Genomic DNA, 18,653 nt, shown 5'->3' on the forward strand with positions numbered 1-18,653 from the left:
GCTTTAATATTCAGTTTTAGGATCATCACTCTGCTAGCCATATCTTACAAGTGTATCATACAGAGTAACATATATATGGAACTCAATTTGGTCCTACCATAGCCATAAAATTTTGAGGGGAGGGGCATGTCAGGGAGATTTTTTTTTATTGACTTCAGTATTCCAATCATGGTGCTACACCCAATACTAAAGCTATGCTTGACCCATACTTCTACACTTTTCTTAACCTTAGAGAGAGAGTGGGGGAATGTGTAGGCGCACTTTTAGTACCCCTATTTCAAAATTTCAATATTTGGTTGTCCTAGTTAGTTTTTCAATAAGTTTCCTAAACTCTCTTTAAACATGGAAGTTCAAATATTAGAGTTTCGATCGAGGTCTATATCTATAGGTTCAAACTTCAGTTTGGGTGTTTGGTGATATTATTGTCAAAGTGTAAATGTGGAGGCAAAGGCCCTTGTGATGATCATAATAGTTCTGAAACAAGTTGTTAGCACTAAGGTTATTATGAATGAGGTGATTCAGATATTATTATGATGATCATGGTAGAAAATGTCTTAGCTCCTGCATGGTTGTGTCTTCCATTGCATGGAGGAAATTCTCATAGTATGGGTAGTAAAGTTTTAATGATATCCCATAAGAGTAGCACTAGGAGATACGTGTCCTCTACACAATCAAACCTTGGTTGGTACTTTACATTTGCTAAAATTCAGGAAGCCACAAATAAATTTGACGAGAGTTTGCTTCTGGGTGTTGGTGGATTTGGAAAAGTATATCAAGGATAGCTAGAAGATGGAACTAAAGTCGTTGTCAAGCAAGGTAATCTGAGATCTGAACAAGGTCTCACTGAATTTCAAACAAAGATTGAGATGCTGCCAAAGCTTCACCATCATCATCTTGTATCTCTGATTGGTTACTATGAGGAGCGTTGTGAGATGATTCTTGTCTATGAATACATGGCCAATGGGCCTCTTCATAGTCATTTGTATGGCTCAAATCTCCCCCTACTTTCCTAGAAATAGAGGCTTGAAGTATGCATAGGAGCTGTAAGGTGTCTTCACTACCTTCATACTGGAGCAGCTCAAGGTATCATTCATCATGATGTCAAGACCACAAATATTTTACTTGATGAGAATCTGGTTTCCAAGGTGGCTGACTTTGGCCTTTCAAAGACTAGACCCACTCTAGATTAGACACATTGTTGTTGGAGGTCCTATGTGCAAGACCGGCACTAAATCTAGTTCTTCCTAGAGAGCAAGTTAATATAGCAGAGTGGGTAATGCATTATCAGAAAAAGGGCATGCTTGATCAAATCATTGATTCTCATCTTGCTGGCACCATCAATCCAGGCTCTCTCAAAAAGTTTGGGAAGATGGCTGAGAAGTGTTTGGAAGAACAAGGTATCGATAGGCCTACCATGGGAGATGTTCTATGGAATCTGGAATATGCTTGTCAACTTTAGGAGATAGCAATGAGGAATGATCCAGATGAGAATAGTAAAAATCATATTGTAGAGATTCCTTTGCGATACAAACCAGCCAATTGAGAAGAAGCCACGGCACAAATAGTTCCAAAAGATAGCATATTTAAATCTAAGGAGTGATAGAGATGTTAAGAGCTTGTGGGTCTGTCTCCAATTGCACATATGCACGTGGATAGAAAATTGATCAGATTGCACATCAACATATCTTCATTCACTTCAACATCTTATATATTGATGTCACCCTAAGTGAAAGACATTACATGGAAAATGAATAGAAACGACGCTAAGACCATACTCAAATTGAGGATTAGGTTGATCTCATCAGAAAAGAATCGATGCATAGTAATAATATAAATAAGAAGTTACTTGATGAAAGATGAGGGATATATATGTTTAATGATAGCTGGCATTTTGGAATTTTTTTGTAACTATTGGGTTAGGAGAATGGCTCTGGACAGAAGGAACTACCGATAGCCTATAGATACAACTGTTAATTAACAAGGTAGGAGTGGAAGACATTGTGGGAAGAACTGTTGAAAATCTTAAAGATGAAAGTGAACCTTACCGTTGGATGGTAATGGAGACAATTGAAAAGGTGGTTGTGAACTTGGGTGCTTTAGATATTGATGCTCGTTTGAAGGAATGGCTGATTGATGGTATACTTTATGCTTTTCAAGAGCAGACCAGCAATGATGCAAATGTGATGTTGAATGGTTTTGGTGCCGTAGTGAGGGAGCAGAGTTTGTACCTGCTCAAGAATGGATGAGAATCTACTTTGAACTGTTGGAGATGTTGAAAGCCCATAATAAGGGGATTTGAAGGGCAATAATGAATACCTTTGGATACATTGCGAAGGCAACTGGACCACAAGATGTGCTTGCCAAAAGATGAGATTGAACGTGTTGCTAAGAAAAATTGTTGATCAGTTCCATGCATGTTACAACAAGCTATTGAGTTGTCAAAGAAAAATGTATTGGCAATTATAGGACCACAATCCTCTGTGATTGCTCATACTATTTCTCACATAGAAGATGGACTTAGTGTTCCACTTTTATCATTTGGAGCAATTTATCCGAGTCTCTCTTCACTTCAGTACCCTTATTTTCTTCGTTGGACACATAATGATCTCTCACAGATGTTAGCAATAGCCAATGTAATTGGTTTCTTCAATTGGAGAGAGACATTTCTAGAAGTAGCCTGGGTGATAACTTGAGAGATTTGACTTTGATGACAACTAGAGTTTTGTTGTTCATATGAATCCAGATGTCGGTCTGAAATTTTCCTTTGAAGTACACTACCTTCAAATGTTGAGCAATAGCTATGTATGGATAGCCACAGATTGGCCATCTTTTGCTCTGGATTCCCTTGAGCTTGATTTGGATATAATAAAATCATTACAAGGGCTCATTACTGTGTGGTGACATATTCTCAATTCCTATCAGCAACATGATTTCTTGGTAAGATGGAATAATCTACAAAAAGTTGGAAATGTTGATTTAGGCCTCAATGTGTTTGGATTGTATGCTTATGCTACAGTGTGGGCAATTACTCGTGCTATTGATACTTTTTGGGAAAAGGAGGAAATACATCCTTTACAGATTATCCTCACCTATCCACTGCAAGTGGAAGTGTTTCAGAGCTAGCAAAGCTTAAGCTCTTCAGAGGAAGTCCACAGTTGCTCAAAATATTATTGCAAACTAACATTATAGGCTTAACAAGTCAAGTTCAACTGGATGAAGGAGAAAACATGCTTGGTTCAACTTTTGAGATAATTAATATAGTTGGAAATGATTTTCACATAGTGAGCTACCGGTCATATATATCAATCTTATCTATTATTCCTCCTGAGAAGAGACATGTCAGTTCAAAAAATAATGCAGGTTCAAATAGAATGGTGTACAATATTATATGGACGGGTGATAGCAAACAGGTGCCTCAAGGCTAGACAAATCCCAGACAATGGTAGGAGGTTTTAGATTGGAGTTCCTTGGAAAGGGGAAGAATTTGAAAAGTTGGTGAAAATAGAAGGCCATCAGCCAACAAGTGGATTAGATGAAAGTGACTAATCAACTCCTTAAAAGAAAGAGTTATCTTGGCAACTGAAAAGTCACCGCCAAGCAGAGAGAAAGTGTTAAATATGTAATTCAATGACATTGAAAAGGGTTATTCTTTGTTGCAAGAGACAGAGAGCTGGAGTAGAGGGAAGGAACTTAGTTTAATTTGTTTTGCATTTTCATTATGCATGTTAAGAGCTCGAGTTTTTGTAATAGATTGAGCATAAGTTGTGAGCAAATAAAATTTGAGTATTCTTATTTGTGATGTTCAAAGCAACAGGGGTTTTATTCTAAATAAAATCATTTAGTATTTCTCCTTTGATTATTATCAATCAAAGTGTTGTTATTTTCAGTTTTGGGCATCATCTTCCATCTTGTGTTGAATTATGAATGGGTTGTAGATCAGAGTATTTGTAGACGTTCCTATTACAAGAATTGGGATTATTTAACACTATCTTTCATTTCATTTTCCAATGCATTTGCATACATAGCATTCACATTGCATTACCAATGTCGGGGAGTCATAGGAAATGTGAATTCTTGGGGTTGGCTAGGTGTAGAACTGAATTCTCTGCCTGAGTTAGTTCTCTCTAGGGCTGGCTTGGTTTTTCTCTTTCATTCTCAAGTTAAGAATGTACCCAATTAGTTTAGGAACAAACAAATTCATTGAATATCATTGATAAGGGAGCTGTACCTTTCAATTCAGAGGAAATCTATCAACCTCATGATAGATTATCCAACTGTTGGTATCAAATTGTTTCTCACAGGTTCAGGCATTTAAGAATTACATTGGAAAGAACAATCTGTTTACCAATAGAATGATATTCAATATTTACTCCATATACCTTATGATTTCTCATCCATCTGTATGTGCTTAGGTTTTCTTCATGTTTTGGCACTATTGAAAAGCATGTTGTGGTTCCAAAGAAGTTGCATTCATAAAGGAATTATACCAAATAATTCACGTGCCTATTTGGGGACCTTTCTAATTGCCAATTTAATGTGCAAAGACACGAGTTGATACTAGAGATCTTCCTCCAAACTATTCACATGGTTTGTCATGGCCAGATGGGGGATGAAAAAGTAGGCACATGGCTCTTGTGACTTACCACTCACGCACTCGAAGACTGGGGAACTCTATCAAACTATTGGAATGCTTTGTCCATGGTCACCACCAATGTAAATATGTTGGAAATCATGAAATTCTTGTTTAAAATTTGATGCAAAGTTATCATTGGCCAAAAATAAAAGTATTCCATAATAAAATCTTCATGTTAGGGGCTCCTTTCATGTCAAACAAATCACATACCTCAGTTGAGATAATCATTATCACAACATAATGACTCCCTTTGTTTGTTGCACAAGTAGAAAGGAAATTATAGGTGCATATATTTGCATTTGGTATTTCACAAGATTATTATTGCATAAAGAGATCACATTTGCCTTTCGGTGACATTAAATCTCATCCTTGCAAGGTTTGTTGTAGGTTCCCATAGTAGATCAAGATAATCACACTACTATTCCTCTATCAAGGGTACTGTATCTATTTTAAGAACTATCTATTCCATTATGAAAATACATTTGAATTTTCAACCCAAGGATGTAGGACTTGAAATGGGTTAGCACAATATGTGCACCAACTTCCTTTAAGAGTCTTAACACCTATGCTACATGAAAGTAAAATGCATGAAAGGAATCTATACTATTGATACAGAATAGTAAATACACTTAGATTATCAATAGAGAACTATAGAAACTACAGAAAAGGTAATTCTAAACTAGTTAATAGTTCAAACATCCACTATGATCATTTTCCACAAGTGTTGTAAGAACTTTCACAGTAACTATGTTACAGGACTAATATAGTAAATCTATCTTAAATAGGAAATTGAAAGAAATGAATCCACTCTACCTAAATTTATTCCACCTCCCAAGTGGGCCCCCTTGGTTGGCTTCAACTAACTAAGAACACAACAAGTAATCCAAAATCACTCTCTCATTATAATTCTTCTTTTGTTGCATGATTGAACGATTCATAGAGAACAGAGAAAACAACTTCAAAATCTCCCTAACTAACTCTAACTCTCCATTTATATAGAGGATTGGAACTTATTAAAAACGTAACATAAAAAATCATGAGAAAACATCATTAGTATAAAAAGGGTGGGATGTAAACCATGACTTTTAGAACATTGATTGAGCAACAAAATAATGGTCTGTAGATAATATAACAAGCTGAGCTTCCTAAAATAATTCCTCTCGCAAATGAGACTTATCACTTAGAACTAACCTACGCTTCTCATGATATGACCAATCTTTATTATTCCTTTAATACGGTGCTCACCACTCATTGCACCACTTCTCCATTTCCTAAAAATTAGAAACATTCAAACACATACAACAACATTTATATGCTCATTCAAATATTAAAACATAGCTTAAATATTTATATGAAATATTGCACTTTATATATAATATTAAGCAAGGTACGCCATATCCACTATCCATAGGTTTTAATAGGTTCTAGTTGCATTTAGCATAAGTTCACAAGACATTTAAAACAAATATTTTGGAAATGTTTTTCACATGGCTCAAAGAGTAAGTTCAGACTATATAAAAACTATATCAAATTTGAGACATTGATATGCCTCATCATCTACCCCCCACTATGCAAATTCTTGTCCTCAAGCATTGTACTTCTTTGCTATTGCTCTGAAATCTCCCACTATTGTCTTCCCCTATTTCCCACTTCTGAAGGTGTAGAAATATCCTCTGGATTATCTCCAATTCTCACCCAAGTGTTCCTCAACTAATGGATCTAACCTGGTAGCATTTCTTTCATACAAGGGCTAGAGAAGGCTAAGAGGTTGGAAGGGAAGGTTAGTGGCATCCATATCTCTTTCCTAATTTTCCTTCCCAATTGCATGTATTTAGCCACTCTATTCATTGCTACCTTAAAATTAATAGGGGTGTGGTTCAACCTTCTTAGAAGATTTTGGCAGTTGACTCCACCTATTTCTAAGCCCTACAATTGCTCTCTATTGTGTAAAATTAGGAAGTGTTTGATACTCTCTATAAAAATTTTCCCTTTCTTCAAACACTTTCTCTCCTATTTCAAGTTTTGGCCTTCCACAAGTTAATTTAAACCAATCTCTCAAGAGGTCATGAGGCTTATGGGATTCAACCCAGAGTGGCAGTGATTCAAATTTTTCAATGTCTCTATAAGTATCCAAATGTCTATCATAATTTGTTTCATTGTGCTTCCATGACATTAGAGTTCTGAAGTGAACATCCCCTATGTAAAGCAAGGGATTTTACTCTATTTCTTGTGGAAGATTTTCATCTTCTACTACAGGAATTGTGTTTAGAATAGCTGGTGCTTAGATTGGCTAGAATTGCTATAGGAAATGTGCTTTAGTCTGTGGCTTATGATAGAGGCATAGCCTATGGCCATTTAGAAGTAACTTAAACTAAATAGGATCAATGGTTGTTAGTTGCATTGTGCCATTTTTAAATACATTATGAATTTCATAAGGCCCTAACCATCGAGTCTACAATTTCCCTAGATTCTCTTTGAAGTGAGAATCATAGAGGAGGGCCCAATCTCTTGCTTGGAAATTTTTATTCTTGATATGTGCATCATGCCACTACTTTCATTACTATTGAATAATTTCTATTCATTCAAAAGCTCTCTTTCATATTTCATCCAGCAAATTCAAGTGGAGGAGTCTCTCTTGTTGTGTTGCAAGAAGATTGATGTTCAACTCTAAAGTAGTGCATAGTGTCTTGTGTTCAAATTCAATGGGAAATAGTGCTACTTTACCATAGAAAAGCTCAAATGGAGTGAACCCAGTTGTTGTCTTCCATGTGTTTTGATATGCCCAAATAGCTTTAGTTAATCTAGTTGTCCGATCCTTCTTGTGTATGTGTAGTGTTTTTGTTAGAATGGCTTCAAGTTCTCTATTGGTAACCTCTCCTTGCCCATTTTCCCTAGGGTGATAAGGAATGTAATTATGGTTCCTTATGGTGTACTTCTTCATAACCTTAGCAATCAAATTTGATGTAAACTGAGCTCCTTGATCTATGACAAGTTCTCTAGGCACTCAATAATAGGTAAATATTTCATCATATAGGAACTTAGCTACTTTCTCATCTCTGGCATTTTTCATTTCTCTAACTTCCACCCATTTAGTTACATAATCCATACATACTAAGATGTAGGATTTTCCACTTGATGGTGGGTCAATTGGACCTATGAAGTCCATGCCCCACTTATCAAAAGATGTGACCACAACCTATGGAGTGAGTGGCATCTCATTAGTTTTTCTTGGTTGGCCCATCTATTGGTATTTGTCAAAATTAGTTGTATATGTCATTGCATCCTTATGCAAGGTTCACCAATAATATCCCATTGTAAGTATCTTCAATGCTATTCTTTTCACTGCAAAATGGCCTCCACATGGTTTATCATGACAAGCATGCAGTATATCATATATCTCATCTTCCTTGACACACCTCCTCATGACTTGATCTGGTCCTACATAGAAGAGATTGTTATCTATGCAAGAATATTGAAAAATTTCCTCTACTAGCTTTCTCTTTTCTTTATAAGAGAAGTTTGGGGCAGTCTATTTGTAGCAAGATAATTTGCAATGTCTTGATACCATGGTGTATGAGTTTCTATATGGAACAAGTGCTCATCTAGAAAGGTGTCTTCAATTAGAGTGGGATATTCATTAGCAATGGTCAATCTAGACAAATGATTTGCAACTATGTTGGATTTTCCTAACTTATCAATAATAGTAATATCAAATTCTTGTAACAACAAGAGCCATTTTGCCAATCTACTAGTGACAACTGGTTTGTTCATTAAATACCTTATAGTTGAGTGATCGATATGAACAAAAATAGGATATCCAATCACATAATGTCTGAATTTTTTCAATGCATAGACTATAGCTAAAAGTTTTTTTTCATTTATTATGTAATTCAGCTCAGGTCCACGAAGGGTTTTACTAATATAGTAGATGCAATTATCAAGATTGGCAGGCTTTTGTACTAATACAGCTCCTACAACATAGTTCGATGCATCAGTATGAATATGAAATGGAATTGACCAATTTGGTCCTTGTAAAACTGGTGTTGTGGTGAGAAGTTTCTTAAGTTCTATCTTTGTTGGATCCACTTGTATTCCTGTAGCTAATATGAAATGACCAAGTACCACTCCTTCCTACATGAGCATGAAACATTTTTCACTATTAAGTGCTAGATTATGTTATTGACATCAGATAAGAACCTTCCAAGATTCATCATGGCTTCTTCAAAGGTAACTTTAAATGTTGTGATATCATCCATATATATTTCCATACAATCATGTTATATATCATAAAAAATGTCAATTACAACTCCTTGGAATGTTGCAGGAGAATTACATAGGCCAAATGGCAAAACAGAATATGAAAAAGTACCCCATGGGCATGTAAATGTGGTTTTGTCTTGGTCTTTAGGAGAAATACTTATTTGATTATAACCATTGTACCCATTTAGAAAAGAGAAGTACTTATTTCTAGTCAGAGTGTCCAGAACTTGATCTATGAATGGTAAAGGAAAGTAATCCTTTTTGGTTGCCTTATTCAATTCTTTGTAATCAACACAATTTTTTTTATTTCCCTCCTTATTTAGGCACTATGACTAGGGTGACACCCATCTACTATCAGATATAGGATAAATAAAACCAACATCAAGCAATTTTTGCAATTCAATTTTAACTATTTCTCTAAGGGCTAGATTAATCCTTCTCTAGGGTTGACAAAGTGGCAAGCACCCTTCATTGATGTATATTCAATGAGTACATAATGTAGGACTCAACCCTTTCATATCCTCATAGTCCCATACAAAAGCCTTTTCATTTTTTTGAAGTAGCTTTGTTAACTATTTCATCTATGTGGAAGATAATTTGGGATTGACATGAAGATTATGACCTTTTGATAGCTCAATTGTAGTGGTAGACTCAATTATAGAAGCTTCAAATATTGGACTTGTATCTAATTCACATGGTAAGAGTTGATGAATAATGTCTGGCTCTTTGACTAGAATACAATTCTCATTATGTTCCTCGTATGTGGTTAATTCTAACACAAAACTATCAGATACATCTTTTTCTACCGCACAAGTGTTAGCAAGAATACTCTAAATTAATGAATCCTCTTCCTACAGCTTTAGGAAATATTGTCTATGTAACATCATAAGTTTTTCCATAGAGTTTAACTCTTCTTCTTCATCCCCTAAATCTAGCTAGATAGATGTGCTTAAATCTGGTTGAGGTTGTGGTAGAGGATATAAATCAAATTTATTCGTTGCTTGACCATTAGATATGGTCATATTCCCTAACCTAAAACTTATATTTGCATCAACTGTAGCTAACCATGTTCATCCTAGAATGACAAGGTAACCAAATAAATTGACTTTGGGAGATACAATAATGAAATCTATAGGGTACTCTAGAGAGTCTAAGGTTACAGCTTTTTTTTCTATCATCCCATCAAGAGTGATAGTAGAACTATCTGCAAGTTGTAGAATTGTTGGAGTAGTCCTTAATCCTTCTAGTTTCAACTTCTTCATAGTATCCTTGGTCATGATATTTATAGCAACACCATAATCAATTAAATAATTTTTAATAGACTAACCATTTATAATCACATTCACAACTAGACTACCTAGATTACAATATTTAGGAATGATCAATTTTCCTAACATAATGTTAGCCAATTGTCCTACAATATGGACTATAGTTGGATCCTTTTTCTTCCTCCTACGCTTCTTCAAGCAAGCTTCTCTAATGTTTTTTCTAGAGATAGGAACATCTTTAATAGCTTTGAATAAGGGTATTTGGATATCCATGTTCTTTAAATGATCAATAATATCAAAAGGCCATTCCTCTATTTGTATAGGTTTACTTTATACGAGCTTCTCCAGAAAAGGAGGTTCAACTATTGGCTAGGTTCAAGCTAAAATAGTGACATTAGTTGGATCAACCTCTTTAGAAACAAGGGGTTCTGATGCTATAAGAGTATTTGATATTTTAGTTATAAGAGATAGTTTAGGCACTAGTATGGTTTTACCAGATCTCAAAAATATATTTGCAACATTTAGAGCATAAGCAGGATAATGTTGAGGATCAAAAAAGTACATGGGTTGTTGTGACTGCTAGTTATTTGGATTGGGTTGAGGTTGTGTAGGTAACTAGGTTTTATTTTGAGGTCTATGACTCACAGGTGGTGGCATTAGTGCAAGTTGTTGGACTGGAGGTGGTAACTGTGGATTACTAGTATTTTGGTTAGGCCACTGCTGAGGTCCTCTCCATTGATTTGTAGACTGCCAATTCCCCTAGGGTGGTTGTCATTAGATCTACTAGTTCTACCATTGATTGTTTTTTTGGTTTGGCTAGGAAGGTTGGGAATTCTGAGGCCATTGAGGCTATTGTGGATTATTTTTCCAAGCATTATTCCAATTAGGTTGACTATATGATGGAGGACTTTGGGTATTAGGGTTTTTCCATTGATTATCATATAGGTTTGAATTGTGCAAAGGGTCCTAAAGCATACCTTAATGTTGGGCCCATGGTTGGAATTGAGAAAAAATGAATACTTACTCATCATCTCCACCTATCTTGATGTATTCAATTGGAAGATGTTGGTTTTCAATGCTAGCAACCAATTTGCATTGGTAATCTTTCTTTTTCTTCTTGCAATGTGGGCAATACTCAGCTAATTGTACCTTAGCTTTTACATGTTTCTTCTTTTTAGTCATTGTGTTGAGATGTGTAGTGACATCATTTATAATGTTTTGCTTGAAATCTAAGAGTAGATTAGATATCTCGAGCTTTGACATACCCTGATTGATTCCTTTAGTAGCTAGAGTCTAGTGTCCTTTTCCTTTTTTCATGGTTGATCTTGAGTAATTAAGACAAATTTTCTTAATGTCATTCCAAGAAGCTTGATACACATCTCCTCTAGCCATCAATTCTAATGCTTCTAGACAACTATCATTCATGCCTCTCAAAAAGACTAGCTTTTGTAAATCCTCATACAACACATGCTGAGGGTTCTTCTGCAGGGTATACAAACAATGTGAAACATAGTCTTCCAATGTTTCTTCCTCTTGTGATATTCTAAATATATGTTCTCCATTTGTCTAGAAATAGAGTTTTCATTTCATCCCAAGCACCTGTTGCATTGGCTCCTAAACCCATGAACCATCATAAAGCTGACTATTTTAGTGTTGCTAGAAATAATTTGAGCTTATGGGCATCAATTTTGTAGTCAAAGCTATGAATGAGTATGTCAAACTCAAATAATAAAGTATTAGGATCTTCAATTGTGTGGCCATAAAACTTTGGAAGAGCATTTGGAGGTATATTTTTGAGATTAGCATTGGTTGCAAGGCTTGGGAGAGGAAATGGAAAAGTAGGTTGTGTCATTACTGGAGGTATTTGATTATGAGGTTGCTACTAAAAAGGGATATTGGGCATTGAATTGTTAACAACTGGTGGATTTAGAGTAGTACTATCAAGAAAAATAGCCAAAATTTCAGCAAAAGGTTGAAGACCACTTGTATCTGAAGGCTCTACCCTTGAGGATGATTCTATAGGAAAAATAGGGCTTGCATCTAAAAAAGGCAACTCGGCTTCTTCTTCAATTGCTTCATTCAGATTAGCAAGCTCCCATGGAAGAAATCTCCCATATTCATCTTGTGGTCTTCTTCTTCGATGCATGCAATTAAATTGGTGACTTGTGAATCAAGCACTCAAACTTTTGGTCTCTAACTAACACACTAATCTAGAAACAAAGGACTCATGAAAGTTCCTAGTTTGACACCATTTGTAGCAATGACTCCAAAAATGCAGGTTTCCATAATAGATCAAGATAATCACATTATTATTCTTCTAGAAAGGGTATGATATTTTTTTTGAGAACTATCTATTCCATTATGAAAATACATTTGAATTGTCAACCTAGGGGCGTAGGACTTGAAATGGGTTAGCACAGCATGTGCACCAAGTTCCTTTAAGAGTCTTAATAGCTATGTTGTAGGTAACTAAAATGCATGAAAGGAATCTATACTAATAATACAAAATAGTAAACACACTTATATTATCAACAAAGAACTATAGAAACTATAGAAAAGGGAATTCTAAACTAGTTAATAGTTCAAACATCCACTATGATCATTTTCCACAAGTGTTGCAGGAACTTTCACAATAACTATGCTACAAGACTAATACAGTAAATCTATCTTAAATAGGAAATTATGAGAAACGAATCCACTCTACCTAAATCTATTACACCTCCAAAGTGGGTTCCCTTGGTTGGCTTCAACTAATTAAGAACACAATAGGTAATCCAAAATCACTTTCTCATTAGAATTCTTCTTTTGTTACATGACTAAAAAATTTGTAGAGAACAAAGAAAGCAACTTCAGAATCTCCCTAACTAACTCTAACTCTCCATATATAGAGGATTGGAACATTAAAAAAATAACATAAAATTCATGAGCAAACATCATCAGTAGAAAAAGGGTGGGATGTCAACCATGACTTTTAGAACATTGATTAAGAAATAGAATAACGATCCCCAGAAAATGTAACAAGTTGAACTTCCTGAAATAAATCCTCTTGCAAATGCGGCCTATCACCTGGAACTGACCTACACATCTCATGCTATGACCGATCTTCATTACTCCTTTAATATGGTGCTCACCATTCTTCATGCCACTTCTCTATTTCCTGAAAAAATAGAAACATTCAAACACATACAAAAACATTTATACTCTCATTCAAATGTTAAAATATAGCTTAAAATATTTATATGAAATACTATACTTTATGTATAATATTAAGTAGGGTACATCATATCTACTATCTATAGGTTTAATAGGTTCTAGTTGCATTCAACATAAGTTCACAAGACATTTAAAATAGATATTTTGGAAATGTTTTTCACATGGCTCAAAGAGTAAGTTTAGACTATATAAAAACTTTATCAAATTTGAGACATTAATATGCCTCATCATTCGCTATAGACCACAACATGGATTAAAGAAAATACCAATGATATATTTTGAAAACCATAGGCTGAGATGATGTCTTATCTTTGGTCTCGATTCACCTTCTCATACCTTCACTAACTTAATTGTCTTTGTACATGGGCTCAAAGCTAAGGGAAGTTGGTTAAACATTGAAAGTGTACCTTATAATCTTATCTCCATTGATATTTGCAAGTAACCAATCTTCTAAATTCACCTAATGCCATGACTTGGGGGTAATCATTGCCATCTTAGTGGTCTTTGCACTTGGTTTTCCCGATAGTCAATGAATAGCTACCATCAAACTTGCATGGGATGAAAAAGTTCTTCTAGAAACATATGCATTATGACTATAGATTTTAGTTTTTTCCCACTTTGATACTTTGGTTTGCATGAGAAGTGAGAGGGTCAATTCTGTGCAAATAGTTTATCACCTATAAATACATGTGTTTTCAATATGACTAATCATGAACCACTCATGTACCCAATCCTTCACCAAAAAATTTAAGAGATTAATAACCATCTCAAAAATACATGTTTTGAACCTCTAACCTTAATCTTTTTGGATGAGAGGTTAAGGTTAATGGTTCAGAATATGTGTTTTGAAAATTTATCTTAACCTCTATTTAATGGAGAGGTTAAGATTTCAAAGTGAAACACATGTTTTGGACCCCAAACCTTAACCTTTTTAGAGGTTAACGGTTAAGGTTAATAGTTTGTAATGCATGTTTTGACCCCCAAATCTTAACCTTTTAAAAGGTTAATGGTTAATGATTGGTGCTCTTCACTAACATACCATAATTTGAGACTTGGATGGTAGAATTTGGAAATTTGAAGTGTGAGGCAGAGCTAGAAATAAACCAAAGATATTTGAAATGGAAAAATTTCTCAAAAAATCTAAGGAAAAATGACCATTTTAATGCTAAAAATGAAGCATTTTCCAAAAATAACCATAGCTCAAAAAGGTGGGAATTGAGGTCATTTTGATATCTAGGCAAAAAATTCACACTTGTTCTAATCTTACATCAGATTTTGCATCACATAAGGCTCACAGATTGTTCTTACAATAGTTTTCATATCACATCTAATCACGCAACTTCCCCATTATCTATGCAAGATAAGATTTTTACTTATACCTTGCATAATCATAAAACTTTGCATTGTTGGCCTTCATGTTTTCACATGCTTGACATAATATAAAATTAATTATGGAATAATATCCACCTAGTCAGCTAAACATTACTTAGTAATTATTTTATAACCAAAATAATTCCTAAAGCCACATAACTCTTCCTATTGCCATGCTCTATTCTACATTATTAAATCATTGCACTATTAATCTTAGTATAACTTATGACATACTATCCGTACACACATGCACATTGATACATGTCATCATAAAAATATCACAAACCTTTCCTCAACTGTGCATAAGATAACTCTTTGTGCATCATCTATAATCTTAAGATCTATACTCTCTGCTGCTGCAAACTATCTAATACTTAGACAATTTTCTATTTTTAAGTCTATAAATGAAATGTTGAATGTATGTTGCCATAAATGATAATCATCAATACATATAACTAACATATTGACAACAATCGGCCCCCTTGGCATTGATGGAAAATTTTGGGGAAATTAATTAAGTCCCAAAATGATGTCATACATAACAAAACAAAATAAAAGTAACTACACAAAAATCACCTTCAAGACATAATAATTATATTCATGTTTTGATGGATCATTACATTCCTCATCACTCATTTACATTGATACATTCATAAGCTCCTAGTTACATATACATTTACATCTATATAAATACTTCTCTACATAAGACTCCCTCTTTGACATCAATGGCAAAGGTGCCAAAACTGTATCACAAAAACTTGTTGCTTGTTATTGATCAGCTCGTCATTATGGATATGCAATCTACAAAATCAATCTTTAGTCTATCAAAGTATTTCTTCTAGTTTCCTTTGACTTTATCTGATATATTGATGAGTATGCAAAGTGCATAAGATGCCACTTCAATTGCACCCAGGTTAGTATAAGAAAATTTTTCATAGGAATTCTTTGTTGAAAGACATTCCTCCAATTGCCATTGCAAATCATAACTTTAGGTGCCAGATATTATCTGAGAATAGAGAATCTTCTTATTACCTTCTCCTTGTCACATTCAATTCTTCTAAAAGCATTGTGGATCTTCTCAATGTCATTCTCAAAATCTTCAATTCTAATATCAGTTTGTTGTAATCTTGTCGTGAGTGTCTAAAGCTCGCTCATATGGACTTTGATCTTTGCGTCAAAATTGGATAGGTAAGTGTAAGACGTTGCACTTTGCCCATAAATCTTCTTACCTTAAGCAACAAATTTTCTTAATTCCTTGATGTTTCCATCAAGTTCCTTAGAATCACTAAACACATTGGTGCACACTGTGATAAATAGGGTTGCTTCATGATTTTTCTATGCTTGCGATGCTACTACTTTAGTCAAAGCTATGAATTCCCCATTAAAGGCATTCACCAAATCTTTTGTCTTAGCCTACAAGTCTGGATTTTCTACAGAAACTATCTTCTGCATGCGCTCTAAGACTTCAACAAGAGTCTTCTCCAAGGACTTAACAATTTTATTATTTTTGAATAACTTTCTCAAACTGTCCATTAATTATTTTTGACCTTCACCATCAGATGGAATAGATATTTCTGCAGGTGTTCCAGCTGTAGACACCTAAATCCTTTAGAAAATAAAGTATTTTTATTTTTTGAAAAAAATTTGATGACATCATCATTTATTAATTAATTATTTATTTAATTTATTTATTTATTTTTATGCCATTAAATCCCTTTATCTTAATTTAAAATATTTAATTAAGGAATCCATCCCAAAAATGTGTAAATCTTATTTAAACATTATTTCCTTATTTATTAATTATTTAATTAATAAATTGACCAAAAAACCCAAAATAAATAAATAAATTATTTTTTTCCCAAAACTTGGCCGATTTCCTTAAGACCACTAACCTCTTCCAAAATCTTCTAATCCTTCTTTAATTTTGATTAAAGGCTAATCCATCATTTCCTACCCCTAATCCCAACTCAAAATATTTAATTAAGATTAAACAATCATCCTCATGTTTATTAAAAGAGTTTTAATAAATATCCTCAACCCAAACCCTTGAAATAAATAAAACTTTATTTATTTCTTAAAAATCTAATTTATCCTCATCATAAGAAGTTCTAGACTCTTCTCGAAAGTCTTCATCCTCATCCTAGGAAATTCTAGACTATTCTAGAAAGTCTTTATCCTCATCCAAAGTCTAGACTCTTCTAGAAGATGTCTTTAAACCTAATATTAATCCCCTCCTAACCTTTTCACATTCCCTAAACATGGGTTAAGACTTACTAACCCAAGCCAAAGTTAACAAATATCTCCTCCTTCACCCACCCTCATTAAATGCCATCCACTTGCCTATCCCTAAGCTAATCTTAAACCATCCTAATCCATCCTCTAATCATTTGCACAATCCTAAGCAAGCTTAAAACCTTTCTAATCAAGCCCAAGTCGAAATTCCTCTCATCTCCCTCAAAATATCCCAACCATAAAACTTTATGAAGCCCACTAGGCCATAAATGACTCTTCCAAGCCCTTTCATTGCTCTTACAAGCCATTATGAGGGTCTTTATGAAGATTTTATCCCTTGAGCCTCCTTTTTTGACTCATCCTTCCCCTTTCCTCCATCCTCTCACCTTGTGACATGTGTCACTCCTTGATTGGTTGTAAGGAAGCACAATCTATGTTCTCTCCTCTCATGCAATTTGAGCCCTCCATGAGCTTTTTCCCATCCTTGCATCTTAGCCCTCAATCCCTCAAGCCCTTTGCCTATTTAAGGAATCCTCTCCCAAGCCATTTTAACACAATCCATGAAGTAAAGTCATAATGCCATTTGAAGAAGCCATTTTACATCAAAACCATACACTCACACCCAAATTCCAACTCCATTTGAAGCCCTTTTTGAAGCATAAGCTTGAGCATACATCCTATTTATTTAGACAAAGTCACTCAACAAGAGAGCTTCTCATTGAGCCCATTAATGGCTCATATTCTCAATTGAGAGCTCATCTTAGTCTATCTTGAAGTTTATGAATTTTTTTTGGTTTGTAGAAGCTTTATTTAAATTTGGTTTCTATTAGCATACTAATATTACTCATATACATTTTGGCACACCCGATGGGACCCCGCATGGGTCATCTTTATTAGTTTTTTTAGTCAAGTTTTGTATGTCATTTGCTAATTTTGGCTAATTTTGCTTATTTTTGTGATTGATAGGATTGTATAAATTGGTTTTGTAGGTCCACATGAGCATGAAGAAGACAAAGGAACTCATAGTCTATCTCATAGTTTTTGCAGATTTTTTGAGCTTATAGGTGGACAAAGCACTTGAAAGTCTTCTTCCTCTTCTTGTCTATATTCTTCTTATTCCATCTACTTCTTCTTCTTCTTCTTGTGGGAGATCTTGGCCATTTTTTTTTTTAGGAAGAAAAATCATACACACTTCTTTTTAGTGCTTAAAATGAACCCCCAAATCATACTTAAATCCATTAAAAATGAAAAATTTGCAAAAAAAAAAAAAAAAAATCTTTTAACAAGTGAAACTAAACCAATCCAATCATTTGCATCCTTGCAACATCAAGGTTTTAGATGCATTCATTCAAAGTTAGGAACACTTCATTTTTAGGAATTTAAAAAGAACTTCAAGTTTCCATTTCAAAAGGTTCAAAATCAACACTAAGTGCACACTAAAATCTAAATCAAACTCAAAGCATCAATCAAGGATAAAATGAACCTCATTTGCAAATATTTTAAAGTTCTTTTAAAAATCTCATGAAAATTAAGAGTCCTAAATGCTTGCCAAAATTGTCCTAAAAGCTTTGTTATTTGTTCCAAACAAATGTCTTGTTGCAAAATTTTGAATGTTTCTTAGATTTTTCATGCATCAAAATAATCTAGGAATATCATTTTTGGGTTTAAAACATGCA

General features: G+C 34.3%; 1 pseudogene; it reads left to right on the top strand.

Annotated features, from left to right (window-relative positions):
- Positions 1-539: 539 nt before the first annotated feature.
- On the top strand, positions 540-1,459 carry LOC149531048 (receptor-like protein kinase THESEUS 1; annotated as a pseudogene).
- Positions 1,460-18,653: the final 17,194 nt, after the last annotated feature.

The sequence above is a fragment of the Cupressus sempervirens genome, chromosome 11 (genome assembly GCF_028749045.1).
Source record: "Cupressus sempervirens isolate cs-2001-9-10 chromosome 11, ASM2874904v1, whole genome shotgun sequence".
Classification (NCBI taxonomy): Eukaryota; Viridiplantae; Streptophyta; class Pinopsida; order Cupressales; family Cupressaceae; genus Cupressus; species Cupressus sempervirens.